The following is a 15,309-nucleotide window of genomic DNA, read 5'->3' on the forward strand; positions in this document are numbered from 1 at the left end:
CAAGGAAAGTGTGGGCCCCTTAATGAATGAGGGAGGCAACCTAGTGACAGAGGATGTGGAAAAAGCTAATGTACTCAATGCTTTTTTTGCCTCTGTTTTCACGAACAAGGTCAGCTCCCAGACTGCTGCACTGGGCATCACAACATGGGTAATAGATGGCCAGCCCTCTGTGGAGAAAGAGGTGGTTAGGGACTATTTAGAAAAGCTGGACGTGCACAAGTCCATGGGGCCGGACGAGTTGCATCCGAGAGTGCTAAAGGAACTGGCGGCTGTGATTGCAGAGCCATTAGCCATTATCTTTGAAAACTTGTGGCGAACGGGGGAAGTCCCAGATGACTGGAAAAAGGCTAATGTAGTGCCAATCTTTAAAAAAGGGAAGAAGGAGGATCCTGGGAACTACAGGCCAGTTAGCCTCACTTCAGTCCCTGGAAAAATCATGGAGCAGGTCCTCAAAGAATCAATTTTGAAGCACTTACATGAGAGGAAAGTGATCAGGAACAGTCAGCATGGATTCACCAAGGGAAGGTCATGCCTGACTAATCTAATTGCCTTCTATGATGAGATTACTGGTTCTGTGGATGAAGGGAAAGCAGTGGATGTATTGTTTCTTGACTTTAGCAAAGCTTTTGACACGGTCTCCCACAGTATTCTTGTCAGCAAGTTAAAGAAGTACGGGCTGGATGAATGCACTATAAGGTGGGTAGAAAGTTGGATAGATTGTCGGGCTCAACGGGTAGTGATCAATGGCTCCATGTCTAGTTGGCAGCCGGTGTCAAGTGGAGTGCCCCAGGGGTCGGTCCTGGGGCCGGTTTTGTTCAATATCTTCATAAATGATCTGGAGAATGGTGTGGATTGCACTCTCAGCAAATTTGCGGATGATACTAAACTGGGAGGAGTGGTAGATACGCTGGAGGACAGGGATAGGATACAGAGGGACCTAGACAAATTGGAGGATTGGGCCAAAAGAAATCTGATGAGGTTCAATAAGGATAAGTACAGGGTCCTACACTTAGGAAGGAAGAACCCAATGCACAGCTACAGACTAGGGACCGAATGGCTAGGCAGCAGTTCTGCGGAAAAGGACCTAGGGGTGGCAGTGGACGAGAAGCTGGATATGAGTCAGCAGTGTGCCCTTGTTGCCAAGAAGGCCAATGGCATTTTGGGATGTATAAGTAGGGGCATAGCGAGCAGATCGAGGGACGTGATTGTCCCCCTCTATTCGACATTGGTGAGGCCTCATCTGGAGTCCTGGGTCCAGTTTTGGGCCCCACACTACAAGAAGGATGTGGATAAATTGGAAAGAGTCCAGCGAAGGGCAACAAAAATGATTAGGGGACTGGAACACATGACTTATGAGGAGAGGCTGAGGGAACTGGGATTGTTTAATCTGCAGAAGAGAAGAATGAGGGGGGATTTGATAGCTGCTTTCAACTACCTGAGAGGTGATTCCAGAGAGGATGGTTCTAGACTATTCTCAGTGGTAGAAGATGACAGGACAAGGAGTAATGGTCTCAAGTTGCAGTGGGGGAGGTTTAGGTTGGATATTAGGAAAAACTTTTTCACTAGGAGGGTGGTGAAACACTGGAATGTGTTGCCTAGGGAGGTGGTGGAATCTCCTTCCTTAGAAGTTTTTAAGGTCAGGCTTGACAAAGCCCTGGCTGGGATGATTTAATTGGGGATTGGTCCTGCTTTTGAGCAGGGGGTTGGACTAGATGACCTCCTGAGGTCCCTTCCAACCCTGATATTCTATGATTCTATCACCATGAAGGCTCAAGCCCTTGGACTTTTTGACTAATGACGTGTACTCTGGATGTGCCTTGCTACTTGGTTTAAAGTTTGGCATATAAACACTGAGTTATGCATGTTTTATGTTGGTACAATATGTGTATTTATTACTAATATGTAAAATTTCATAATTGCTGTTGTGCAGATTTTCAATTAGCTAACTTTTACTGGAAAAACGTTAGTTACGTTGTGAGTATGGGTGTTTTATCTTATGATGACATCACACATATCTATGTCTCACGTGACAGAATGACCAACTTGAGATCAATTCTGCAGGGTTCTGGCACTACATGTGTAGATAGCCTGCAAAAATGTATAGACAGAACCTGCATATCATGTTTGTGTAGGTGTGGATAAGATGGATATATTCTGATTTTCCAACATGGTGAAAGGAAGCAAAATTTTAGATTTTGGAATCAAGAAGGGGGCCCCTAACCTATTTTTGCAACCGGGTCTTCTGGGGTCTTGTTATGCCCCTGAAACCAAGTACATAGGGAGGCATGTTGCCGATGGAAATCTCTTCCCTTATCAAAATGTCCTAAAGTATCTATAATAGAGATGAAACTTAGAATTTTAGATACATTTAAAAGAGCTCTATAGAAATTACTGTAAAATCCTATACACCTTAATAGGGAATGAGATCCTTTCCACAGGTGTTATAACCTGTCCTGTAGAATTCTATAGCACGGCTAGCATCCTGTATTAAATTCCCCAGGATAGTCAAAATCACCTATAAAAAATTATCTGTTTTAGTTAGATATTGTATTCAATTGACTAGAAGTTTTCCATAAGGATGTGCCTCCACAGAGGCCCCACAGAGTGAGAAATGAGTTCATCGGATTTCACTCTAATCACAATTTTTTTTTTAAAAGTGAAAATTAGCATTGTGAATGTCTATCCTTCTGGCCTTAACAAAACTGAAGCCACTAGCTCCTTTCCATGCCTTCTCTTCCTGTTCTCATCCCACAAAACCATCTCCCGCACAGGACCTGCCCCATTAGGGTTGCCAACTGTCTAATCACACAAACCCAAACTCCCTTGCCCAGCCCCATGCCCTGCCCCTTCCCCAAGGCCCCAGCCTGCTCACTCCATCCCCCCTCCCTCCGTCGCTCACTGTCCCCCACCCTCACTCACTTTAACCAGGCTGGGGCAGGGAGTTGGAGTGCAGGCTCTGGGTTGGGGTCAAGGGATTCAGAGTGTGGGAGGTGGCTCTGGGCTGGGGCAGGGGTTTGGGGTACAGGAGGGGGTGAGGGGTGCAGCTGGGCAGCATTTACCTCAGGTGGCTCCCAGTCGGCGGCACAGTGGGGCTAAGGCAGGCCCCCTGTCAGCCCTGGCTCCGCGCCGCTCCCGGAAGCAGCCAGCATGTCCCTGCAGCCCCTGAGAGGGGGTCCAAGGGAATCCATGCATTGCCCCTGCCTGCAGGCACCACCCCCGCAGCTCCCGTTGTCTGCAGTTCCCGGCCAGTGGGAGCTGCAGAGTCGGTGCTTGGGGTTTAAAACTTCCTGCCAGTTGATGCAGCCAACCCTGTCATCTCCTCTTCTTCTTGCTCTCTGAAGAAACTGCACTCCCTAGTAGTCATCTGCATATTTATCTGAAAATAATCAGACATGACTAGATAGCTGCAGACAACTGCATTATTTTAATACAGTATAATTATGGGTGCTTTGCCTGAGGAAAAAAACTAAGAACTGCAAGATTTGGCTTAGAAACATCCTTGCACTGTAGAGGTCCTTTAATACTCTATAATAAAAATAAGTATTTTAGTCTTTTCAGAAGTGACATTATCTTTTTTTTTTTTAGACTTAGTCCAGCCATCACTCATGTAGTTTTCTTCAAAAACTGCTTGAGTGCAAAATGCATAGTCCTATAACATGAATATAAAAACAGATTGTCACATCTAAAATCTCTGAAGAACAAAAATGCACTCGTTCTCCAAAATAAATTAAAGGCTCTGAAAAACAAAAAAAAGTATATAAATTGAAACATGGATGAAATGCAATTTCAACAAGAAGGCAATAAGGCATTGACCATGGGGCTTCTATGAAAATATTCTTCACCCAAATGGATGGTTTTGTAGGAGGGAAAAGAATATTGCTTAGCAGGGTTGACAAGCGGGGGAGGGGAAGACTCGAGGAGAAAGAAGAACACTGGTGCACTGAAATGCATAGCTGCTGGCTAACCTGACAGGCTAGATCTAACTTACTTGCTTACATACTGTCATTTTAAACAGCATGCTAGTGCTAACTGCTGTAAAAATAGGTCTTGGCATCGACTTTTAGGCATTACATGTGTTGGAGAGGTGCCCAGTGTTTCATTTTGCAGTCATAGGCATCTATTCTCTGTGTGTGTGAGTGCGTCCATGGGCAAAGAGACCCCAAAGAGCTCACTTTAGTATTCAGGTAGATTCAGGTAGCATAATTAATAAGGCTGAATTTATAATTTCCACTGTATAGATAAAAAGTCTAGTATAATTTTATAAAAGCTTTTATTTCAGGCATGCACAATAGATAGAAATTATTATTTAGGCTCATAGTTAAACAGTAAGATTAGCATTTTCCATATAGTATTAGTGTATTCTGTGTGATAAAATCTACATAAAACTCTGCATTTATTAACTTTTATCTTATATGCTGCAGTAGCTGATCTATCTTTGCACATAGCTAATCTCTAATTACTGCAGCTCTCTTGAAGCACTAAGAATAATATCCCCCCATGCTCTTCAGTATTGGTGTTTCCCACAGACTGGAGTAGAAACTATGTGAATTTCCTCCTCTATCTTCCATCATACAGGAGAGGCTAGTTTGCCCCCCCAGACATGCAGCTCCTTTTAAACCATGGTGCTCTTGGGAAATCCACCAGTGGTATGGGCCATCCACACTCCCCTTAGACCCTGCATTGCTATAGAGAGTCTCTGGCTCCCTACAGCAGCTAGATATGTCAGCTCCATCGGGAGCCATACCACTAGTGGCTTACCTGACTATACTGCCCAGAAGAGGTGTTCCAGAGTCCAAAGAGGAAACCCATACAAGCACCACAAGAGTCAATGTTTCTTGGCAGCATGTGTGTAAAGGGAAAGCATGGCCCGAAGAACAGCCATTCCCCAAGACTTGCCTCTTGCCACCTCATCCCAACCTGCAGATATGGTTTCCCTTGGACCTCTTATGAAGGGGTTGCCATAGGATCTAAGAGAAGGAACAGGGAGCGTACCATGAAACCCGCTTTCCTACTTCTGTGTGTCTCCCATCTCAAACAGAGATTTCGGCTGCCCTCCATTTGTAAACTGGAGAGATGTAGGAAACTCTATATTTTAAGGATAGGACACATTTAGTACTCTTTACTAGTAGGGATGTTTAGGAGACCAAACCTGCCTGGAGAGTAATTTTTATTTCATTTCTTCTTTTCTCAAGGTGTATACTAGTTATCGTATACTAGTTGTGAGCAGAACTACAGAAGGTTGCAGTGTATTTATTGGAAACACGCAAAAAAGTATGGTAGAATATTCTGCAAAGCAGCTATTGGTAAAGTTTGGTTAAATCAGATTCAAGCTCTTGGATTTTTACTTTCATGCTAGATAAACAATGAAAAATACAACAACAAATTCAAACTTTTCATTATTAATTGTTACTAGTATAGTGCCATTGGTGTGCAAAATGCTAGCACATAATTTAGATAGATCCTTGCCTCAAACAGCTTGTAATCTAAATGGGATGGATGTTTTGCAAACAATGAAAGGATTCAGGGCACTGGTAGGAAGAGATAGGGCAGTGACCTACGTCAATGGTAAAATTTCCATTGGCTTCACTGGGGCCAGGATTTCACTCATAGTCTGTCAACTATGAAAGGCTAAACAAAAAGAAGTGGGTCTTGGATAGATTTGACCATGGAAATGATGGGTGCTAAGTGATCAGTGGCATGCCAAAAGCTTCAGGGGTTCAACAAGATTGCCAATGATGGACACAAGCTGAATATACAAATAAACCACCTTAAGCAACTTGTCACACACTGATCTGGGTGGCATTTGATTTGCCTATGGGATTTGCTATGACGCGATGATGGTGATGATAGTAGATGGAAGGAATGGAAATTGTTTTAACAATAGCATAAGACTAGGCATGAAGTTAGGAGTGGGAGTTGGGAATAAAAGGAACATTAAGGAGAGAACATTGAGCAGAGCATAGTGTCCATGAGGGAGAGTAGGATGAAAGAAGAGCTGGATTGTAGGCAGTGCATGTAAAGTTTTAAAGGTGAGGATTAGGTTTTTGGATATGAAGGGGAAAGATGTGGAAGCCATTGGCTGACATGGTTAGGACAACAGCAGAGGAAGGTTAATTAATGGTGGTATTTTGGATAAACTAAAATGAAGTGGACTGGAGACAAGAGAGGAGGATATTAGAGTAACTGAGGTGAGGGGTAATGAGAGCATGGATCAGGGCTTTGGCATTTGGGAGAAAGAGAGTTGACAAGTCTCCCTGACTGCAAGGACAATGCAGAGAAAATAGCAACTTAATCTGTAATTAGGAAATCTAGAAACTTTTATGAAGTTGGATGACTTTTGTTGCAAAGTGAAAGCTTATCATAACAATTCAAAAAGGTATAAGACAAAGCATTCTGGAGGATGTAAGCCCATTATATTGAGTTTTATCTGACCATATTGTACCTAGCATTGCATGTGTAAGATTTCTATTTCTGCATCATCACTTCAGCAGCTCAACTTTAAAGGAAACATATGGTACAAACAAGTCCCTCACAGAGACGGTGTGAACAGCACTCTGTTGGCAGGAGCGCTCTCCTGCCGACAACACTAATGCTGCTCGTTGGGAGTGGAAGTTTTTTGTCCGTAGGAGAGCTCTCTCTTGCCGACAAACAGCGGCTGCACTACACACCTTTTAGCGGCACGGCTGTAGCAGCACAGCCATGTCACTAAAAGCTGCGTAGTGTAGACATAGCCTGAGTGAAATGCGAAACAAAGTCAAAAGCTGTCAAAAGTACAGACGAACATTTTGTGGCAACATATATGAATGAATTGGTTTTTTTACAGTAACAACTAGGTCACTGCTTAGTCTTGAGTGGTTTGTAAAAACTTTAACCGTTGTAATAACATTGTGTCTAGCTGCACAACCATGTTGGCTGCGACAGGTGTTTCTGTACTCTATCATTATTCTGAGCAGAATGGCCAACAAAGCCACTGATAGTTTTGCATAAAAAGTAATGGCAGGCTATGGTCCAGACAGTACACCTCACTCTTCGTTTTCAATCACTTTGTGCTCCAGTGGTCTTGGCATGACAAACACGCCCTCCTTGCACACTGCATCTGAGAAGGATCTTCAGCAATTCTAACAGTTTAGTAAATGTGGGTTTCCCTTGCTCATTTACAAGCCTAGCCTCAATGTGTGCACTGATCAATGTCAAGGTGATCCTGGTAAAGTGTGTATCATAGGTCAAGAAAATGGATTAAAGGGCAAATCCAGACTCCACCTCTTGGTAGTACAAGCAGTGCAGTTCTGTTATGTGAGGCGAGCACTAGATGTGTGTGGAGGTGTGAGTTTGTATCCAGCAACATAGCACAGAGCCCATCTCCACAGAGGCTCCCTGTTGGGCAGTGTTGATGTTCATGTAAATCCTCCAGCTCTCCCTTAGAGGAAGTGTGTTGGGACCAAAGCAGGATGTTGCACTTCATGCATTGTCTCATGACACCTGTGTAGAGTGTTCTGCAAAGCTACTTCATTGCCTGAGGGAAGGATTCTCTTCCCCCCAGTCATGTTTAGGGGTAGATTTAAGATTTGGCCTATGTGCACTATGTTCTTTTATATTCTTCTTTGTCTTGATAAGAATAGGTTTATTTTGCGCCACTTTTAATCCTGTTAACAGCTTTTTGTCCTGAAAATATGGCTTTAGTAATTGGCAAACCTAAAAGAAACTATTGTGTAGAAATCAGGATGGAAATCTTGCTGGAACAGCCTTTCTTGTGAGATTCCTGGTACTTCTTAGTTCCTGCTGAGTTGGAAATAGAACAGAAATAGCCTTTCTTGTGGCATCACAGTATTTTTACTTTGGTCATAAGTAGAGAAGCACATGTAAAAAAATGCAAAAGAGAAAAAGGTTCACACATTAAAGAAAGCTTTTGTCTGAATTTTGCATGGAGATTCAGGTTATTTTTTATTTTTATCCACCCCTAGTAAGAACGCTAATTCTATATATGCTTTGTAACACTGAACTAGCCTACCTAGATTTTGTCAATATTGTGCAGTTTGATTATTTGAGAATTTCTATTCATCCCTGTTTATATGTTCAAGAAGCCGCAAGAGCTAAAGCAGGAAGCCAATTAAAATACAAGATATATCCTTGGAGCTTCATTGGGTATTGGCAATACTGTATTTTAGTCCAGATTTTACAAATCTAGTCAAATATTATAGTCTGTTATGGAGGATATTAGGCATTAAAATGACATCTCACACTCATTATAAAGATGGTAACATTGAGAGTCAGATAATGAAAGAAATCTGATTTACACTCTCGCTGTGTGGGCTTAATATTTACTATTAAAATACAAAATTATTTTCAGGAATATAGTTACTATTAAATTGCTACCACTGAATATATTTGTTTTCTATTTTACACTTCTCATTACACTATTGTGGTCAAAATAGACAGACTCTTTTCTCTGTTACTAGAGAAAAAAGAGTCTGTGCCTTTAAAATGGCCAAGAGGCTGTAGTTCCAATCCATATTTGGCAACCCTCCAAGAAACAAAAAAAAAGTGTAACTGGGCTCAATGAAGCTTACGTTTTAATAGTTTCCTTGGAGCCCTCTTATGAAGAGATAAAATGAGGGTGGAGATGTCCACAGCATCGCTTGTCATCGGCAAAACTTTTGTCTTTTGGGGGTGGGGGGGCTTTTAACACCTCTGAAAGACAAAATTTCTCAAGCCTCAAGCTGCCCCAATAGCCTTGCTTTCTCAGAAGCTATCTGCAGAGACCTGAGAAGCTGGTGCCTAAGACAAAAAGATGTCATTTGAGGTGAATTCCACACTTTTGATCAACAAAGACCTCGAGCGTATGCAGATAGGGTGAAATTCTTGTCTATGCAGAGGACCAGCACATGGCCTATGCACCATATACATCCCACTACGGATATGTCTACACTCCACAGTTTGGACGAAGAGCGTGTGAACAGCAGTGCACACCAAAGTTCCACTCTGTAATTCCCACTGTGGACACTGCAGGTGCAAACTTAACGGTTCCAAGTTCATATGGAGCATAAGCACTCCCTTACTGACTTTCACTGGTTATCTGGATTGTGGGTGGGAAAGAAAGGGATAATAGCCTTGCAGTACTTCTGCATTCACTAGTTGAACATGTGGACAGAAGTGGATCTGGTCCACAACTGCACAGGGGAGCTTCACTGTCTGACACATAGCGGGAAGTGTGCTGCTCCAGGTATGGACCTGGAGCAGGGAACTTCCCCCACAGACCTCACGGAGCCTAGATTCTGAGTCAGACCATAGGTCCCATTCTGCTCCTGGAGCATCGTAAAAAACACATGGTCTCTTGCTCAGCCCTTTGAAGATATCAAATGTCATGATTTATTTGAGATTACTAGAAAAAGTTTAAAACTGAAGAACTAATTTAATTAATAAAACACTTTTTGGAACAACAAAAAAACTTAGGGCCTGATTCTCTTCTCACTTATACTGGTGCAAATCAAGAGTAATGCCACTGAAATCAACTGAGTTCAACTGGAGCAAAAATAGTGAAAGTTAGAGGAATATCAATCCCACAGTCTGCTAAGTGTGCACACCCGAGCACTGTACACTGATGGGTCTACCAAAAAAGTGTTCATCACCGCTAGCTGAATTCTTATGCGGTTTGTTACACTGGAACAAAGGATTCAATTAAACTCAATACAGACATTATGAACAAAATGAAATAAATGTTAACATGATGAGTTCCCTTTCTCAAGATCTGCTTTCTTTCTTTGGTGCTGTGACGTGTACACGATGGACAACCTTCAGAGACACATCTCTGAATATCATCTGAACTAGGGGGATGATACTTTGAGATGAAGAAAACTCTCAGTGCAGGCTGGTTCATTAACAAAGTCTGAAGCATTATCAGACATTTTGTTTTCTTAATGTCACCTTCAAATCATTTTGAATTCATCGTAAGTGAAATAAAAATTAGAAGAAAAAAATTTGACCAACATCTCCAGAAATGTAGGGGGGGCAGAGGGAATTTACCTGCACCAGAGTTTTCAAGCTTTTTCATCGTTTGGACCACATTTTAACAGATAGTCTCCTGTGGTCGCCTCTCCCTCCCACTGGAAATTGAATAATATCCTTATTACAAGTACAGCAACAGTTTGCATGGACAATTAGTATTATGAAATGATCAGATGTATTTGTATCTTCTTTTAAGTGACTTAGCAGCTGGTAACAAATAGGAGAGCCATGTTATGTGACCAGCAAGTTCTCTACCCACTCCCAGCTATTGCTCCCTCAGTCACCTTGAGTCTATGTACAAGAGCTTAAGAACTGTGAGACTAGTAAAGCCGCAAGAATAATGATGTATTGTAACACTCATATGATCTGTTTATGCCATACTTTTTAATTTGCCTTTACTCCACTTGTTGGAGAAAAGATCAAAGTTGTAGGCAGAGTTTGGAAATATGCTGAAATGTTCCTGTCTCTTTAAATTACCCCTTTTGGTTATTTCACTGCTTCCAGAATGGGGAGAAGAACAGGAAGGGGGGAGAATGACTTAGTGTTTTCTATGGGTCCTTTTTCCTTATCAAAAAGTTCAGCCTCCTTTCTTTTGCAAAATGGAAAACAAGTATTCGTATGTTCACTCAAAACAGAAAAGTACTAGGCTAATATAATAAATTATATCTTCATTATCTGAATGAACATGATTCATCCACCTGTCAAAACTTGTAAAACAAGTAATGCAAGGAAATTAAGTAGATCTTTTCATTGAATAGAGATGTATTTTAGACAGTCATTTATCCTCTGCCAATTCTGGTGCAGTCTGCCGTTGTAACATAATTTTACCCAGTGGTTCATAAAACATCTGTTTTAATCATTCAGCCAACTTCACTTTTTATTCTACAGCATTCCAACCATCATGACATTTTAAGAGATCTCTATTTCAGAAAATCCCAGTACTTTAACACTCTGCCATGCAAATGTGAGGTCAAAGGATATGCAGGCTGGAATGCTATCTTGTACAGTTTTGCCACTTTCCACTTCAAGCACCTCAGTGACATTTACTTCTGTGCAAAGGATATAGTGTTTTATGTCTTGAGGTAAATTTTCTCCCATTATCCCCATATAGCTTCGAAATATCTTTCAATGCTTTTAGTAGGTTTCCTTTTTTTTATAGTAGAAGACAACAGCATAATCATGAAGTGACAAAATAAGAAAGAGAAAATTAGTCCAAAAATACTCAGCAGAGTCATTGCCCTTTTTTGCTCTTACACTTAGGCTGATGATGGAATCTGCTGATGAACAAAACCTGCATACTGTTCTCGTCTGCATCTTTTGAATCCCGCTAGTAGCAACAACCACAAACTGAAATGCTACAGAAATAATAATCAGAAGAAAGGCTTTCTTAGGCATGTATGTTGGTTTGATGTTCTGCTGGTTGAGATTCAAGATAACTGAAGTGTCTGGAAATTTATAAAAACCATCAGACTAGGATGAAGGGAGGTTCAGAAGGTTTTTTTGTGCCTTTGCTTATTTGCTACTTTAAATTTACTTCTTTTTCTCATATGTTTCTAAATCCTCCCAACTATGTTTTATTTTTACACCTACATAATTACAGATAACCAGAAGGTGAGTAGAAAAACGATCATAATGGGACTATTAATAACAAACTACATACGTTGGGCCTGAACCTGAGCGGGGGTAATCAGCCTAGCCCTATTGACTTCAGTGAAGTTACGCTAATTTCCACCAGCTGAGGATTTGGCCTAGTAATTATAATCTTGAATACCCACATAAGCCTTTTCTTTTCCTCAATCTCCAGTGTCCCTTACATATGTCTAAAGTCCAATCCAGCATCTTGCTCATTAAGACACTGATGCAGCAAATTCAGCAAAACACTTAACCACATTCTTAACTTTCGGCATGTGTTTGAGTCCTATTAACATCGGTGCTTAATTGTTGACTTAATTAATCAGGGTCCAAAGTTTTTGTAATAGTTGTACATTCAAACTCAGCTTCATCCTGTCCAAAATCTCACTGGACTCTTATATCTTCTAGGATTTCTTCAAATACCATGAAAGTCAATGGGCATCTTTCCATACATTAATTGACTTTGGATCAGGCTTTCTGTTAGTTTCAAATAGCAAGCTGTTTAAATTACCTTGTCTCTCTGTTTATCAGTATAAATATCTTGGGAGTGGAAGAACAACAGGAGATACTAAAACATTTTCTACCTAAATTGTGTGCTCATTAGTTCTTGGAATGGGCAATTGTGTATATGATCCTTCCAGAAAATATATTGGTTTCTGCTGCTTGTTGTGGGTATCAGTAACATTTAGGGGACAAAGAAGTGCCCATCAGGAAGCAGGGCCTGCAGCAGAGCCAGTCTCTCGGCAACCTGCCCCAGTACAGCTGGCCTGTAGTAGGCTGCCTGAATTGCTACACCACCTGATTGGCTGGAAAAGTCAGCAGACCGGCTCTTAATCCCCATAGAAGCACCACCATCAATAGCACCACAGTGACTGCTCAAAGTGTATCCCATGGCTGCAAAAGCTCCTGTGTCTGCTTGCCCGCAGCCCTGCTCTGGGCCTGTTTCAGTCTTGGACCCAGCCTTGCCTGTCTTGCCTCACTCCAGGTTAACTGGTTCTGACCCTTGACTCCAATTCCTGACTTCTGACTCCAGCTCAGACTCCTGCTCAGGCCACTAGGCCCCTGATTCCTGCTCACGCCCCAGTTCTGACAGTGCCCCAGAACACTTTCAGAGATGTTTTGACTATTTATTATTATGATTTATTATTAATTATTATTATTATTATTATTATTATTAATAGGAACATGTCTAGAGATACAGATGCTGTAAAATACCAGTTGGGAATAGATTTGGGATGTAAAGACTGCCTTGCTCAATTTTATTCCTTTCAGCATTTCAAGAATGCAACCCTTGCTCTTATTCTGTCCTTTAAATTCCCCAATTTATAGCTAGATTCCCTTTGAACAAGCTCAAGCCATATAGCCAAATAATATAAGGGCTCTAAAATCAACTGCAGATAAGGTCCAGGGTGATGAGCATCTCAGAAACCACCACTTCATTTAATTTATCCCATTATTTCCTTATTAGATAAAAATAGGTGTACAAAAAGCAATTCCAATTATCAGATTTTATAGTGTATTAGCTTTCCTTAGAACATGCGTCTTTAGAAGTTCTATATTAACTGAGAAAACTACAAGTAACTTTGCCTAAGTATATTCAGAGACTTATTATATATGTGAGCACTAATCATTACATTTTTGTCCCATTTAGAGAAATAATTTAATTGCATGCATGCTTGAGCTATTGTGATGATGTCCATAAGGCTCAGTGTGGAAACATGTTTTTATTTACAACAAGAAGCAGAAGGCTGAAAGAATTATTTGAATTGCAAAACTACTGTATTAACATTTTAATTTGTTTTTTCCCTCCTGAAAGTCATTATATGAAGAACAAGAATAACTGATCATTTTTTTAAAAATGCAACAACTAAATAACAGAGTTTAGTGCCAGAACCCAGGAGATTTAGTTATGTTCATTTGTCCACTTTGGGAGTTCACATAAGAAACCAAACAGAGGGGTTTATTATTCTCTTCTTTCGAAGTGGAAAGCGTGTCATCTCTTGCGTCAAATAAATGAGAACCTATTGTGTAAATTAAAAGTCATTGCGGAACCACCGGCCAATAGCATTTTCCATTATCCAGAAATACATGTGTTTAGTCACAAATACCATGCCTTGCTAAACTCAGCATGCCCTGAATGGTAAAACATTCTCTTTCAAATAATAAGTATTGCATCCCTAGCCACACAAGTTTTTACTGACTTAAACCTATACATAAAAGCATCAGCATTTAAACTCTGTTCACACATACGATTATCAGCTAAAAGTATTTCCCTGTTCCAATTATAAGTGTCAGAATTCTTCAGCTTTACTTACTTCACCTATGCTGTGCCACTACCTTAGGGTTTAATTCTCCATAAAATATTAATGGCCTTTCATTCTGAACAAGGCCATGCAAGTCATGACAGGTCACAGATCTTGGCTTTGTGGCAGCCTGACCTATTCAGCAGTGAGTGTGCTTAGTACTTTTTTTTTTTTTTTTTTTAAGAAAGCTGGCTGAAAACCACATTGATCTATGGAAATGAAAAAAATCATACTAATGAGCTCTGCTCCCCCTGAAAACTTTTATGACTGAATCAGCAGGTGTTTTATTTAGTCACACATTACCACTTTTTGAATTTTGAAGCCAAGGGGGTTATGCCAGCCGAAAGCATGTGGCTGTTTTGCATATACGTTAATGGGGATAGATTCTGTAGTCCATTTTCTGAAAAAATATTTTGGATAATTTAAAAAATATTTTTTTTAAAAATCACCCATTAGGAATGGGAGTGGGGGGAGGCTCTGGTTCAGAGATTCACACCCTACATTTCTGCTTTTCAAGATTTTCCAAACCGTCTTGGCGATTGATCTGTGTTTTATTGCTCTTTCCTGGCAGATTTGCCATCTTTCCCAATGTCAGCTGGAGACAAACTCACATAGCTGACATGTGTCTCTGTCTTCCCATTAGAAGCACGAGAGAGAGAGTTAAATGTCTGAGATATTGTATATGGTTCTCGCTGACTGATATTACGAAAGGATCTTGTCAACTGAACAAGGAAGAACTGACCTCTGAACATGTTAGACTGAATCTCTCATCAAAAGAGCTCATTTTCCTGAGCCTAATTTCCTCAAAAAGAACAGGAGGACTTGTGGCACCTTAGAGACTAACAAATTTATTTGAGCATAAGCTTCCGTGAGCTACAGCTCACTAACACAGCTGCTACTCTGAAACCTGTAATTTCCTCAAGGCGCTATTAATTAATTAACTGAGCCCTTATGTAAAGTTTTAAATGAGATAAATATTCAATTTACTGGGTATTTTTCTCTCCATATTTGTATTTATTTATTTATTTATTTGTATGTGTGGCTGACAGGTAAAGGTAATGACTTTCATTCTACCCAAACATTCTTCTTCATTATTTTTGACAAGTGTAAGTAGATCTTGGTGGAGTTTTGAAATATATCTATTTACATCAGTTCTGTGCTAGGCAGCAAACATTTATAGCATTTTGTATAACAGACTGGAGCATCATGAATAATAACAACACCCATTAGTGGAAGCAGTCATTTAAGGAAAAGATGTATCCAGAAAATAACTTGGTCATTTTGGCAATCATGGCAGTTATGGCAGTCATGTCATAATCAGATCCCAGATCTTGTTACAAATCCCAGGAAATGTACCTCTCCAAAGACACAT

General features: G+C 40.6%; 1 protein-coding gene across 4 annotated transcripts in view; it reads right to left on the reverse strand.

Annotated features, from left to right (window-relative positions):
• The window catches only part of GRM8 (glutamate metabotropic receptor 8), a 455,209-nt gene that overhangs the window by 42,425 nt on the left and 397,475 nt on the right, over window positions 1–15,309 (reverse strand). The gene's annotated exons all lie outside the window — the stretch shown is intronic.

The sequence above is a fragment of the Lepidochelys kempii genome, chromosome 1 (genome assembly GCF_965140285.1).
Source record: "Lepidochelys kempii isolate rLepKem1 chromosome 1, rLepKem1.hap1, whole genome shotgun sequence".
In the NCBI taxonomy this organism is placed as follows: Eukaryota; Metazoa; Chordata; order Testudines; family Cheloniidae; genus Lepidochelys; species Lepidochelys kempii.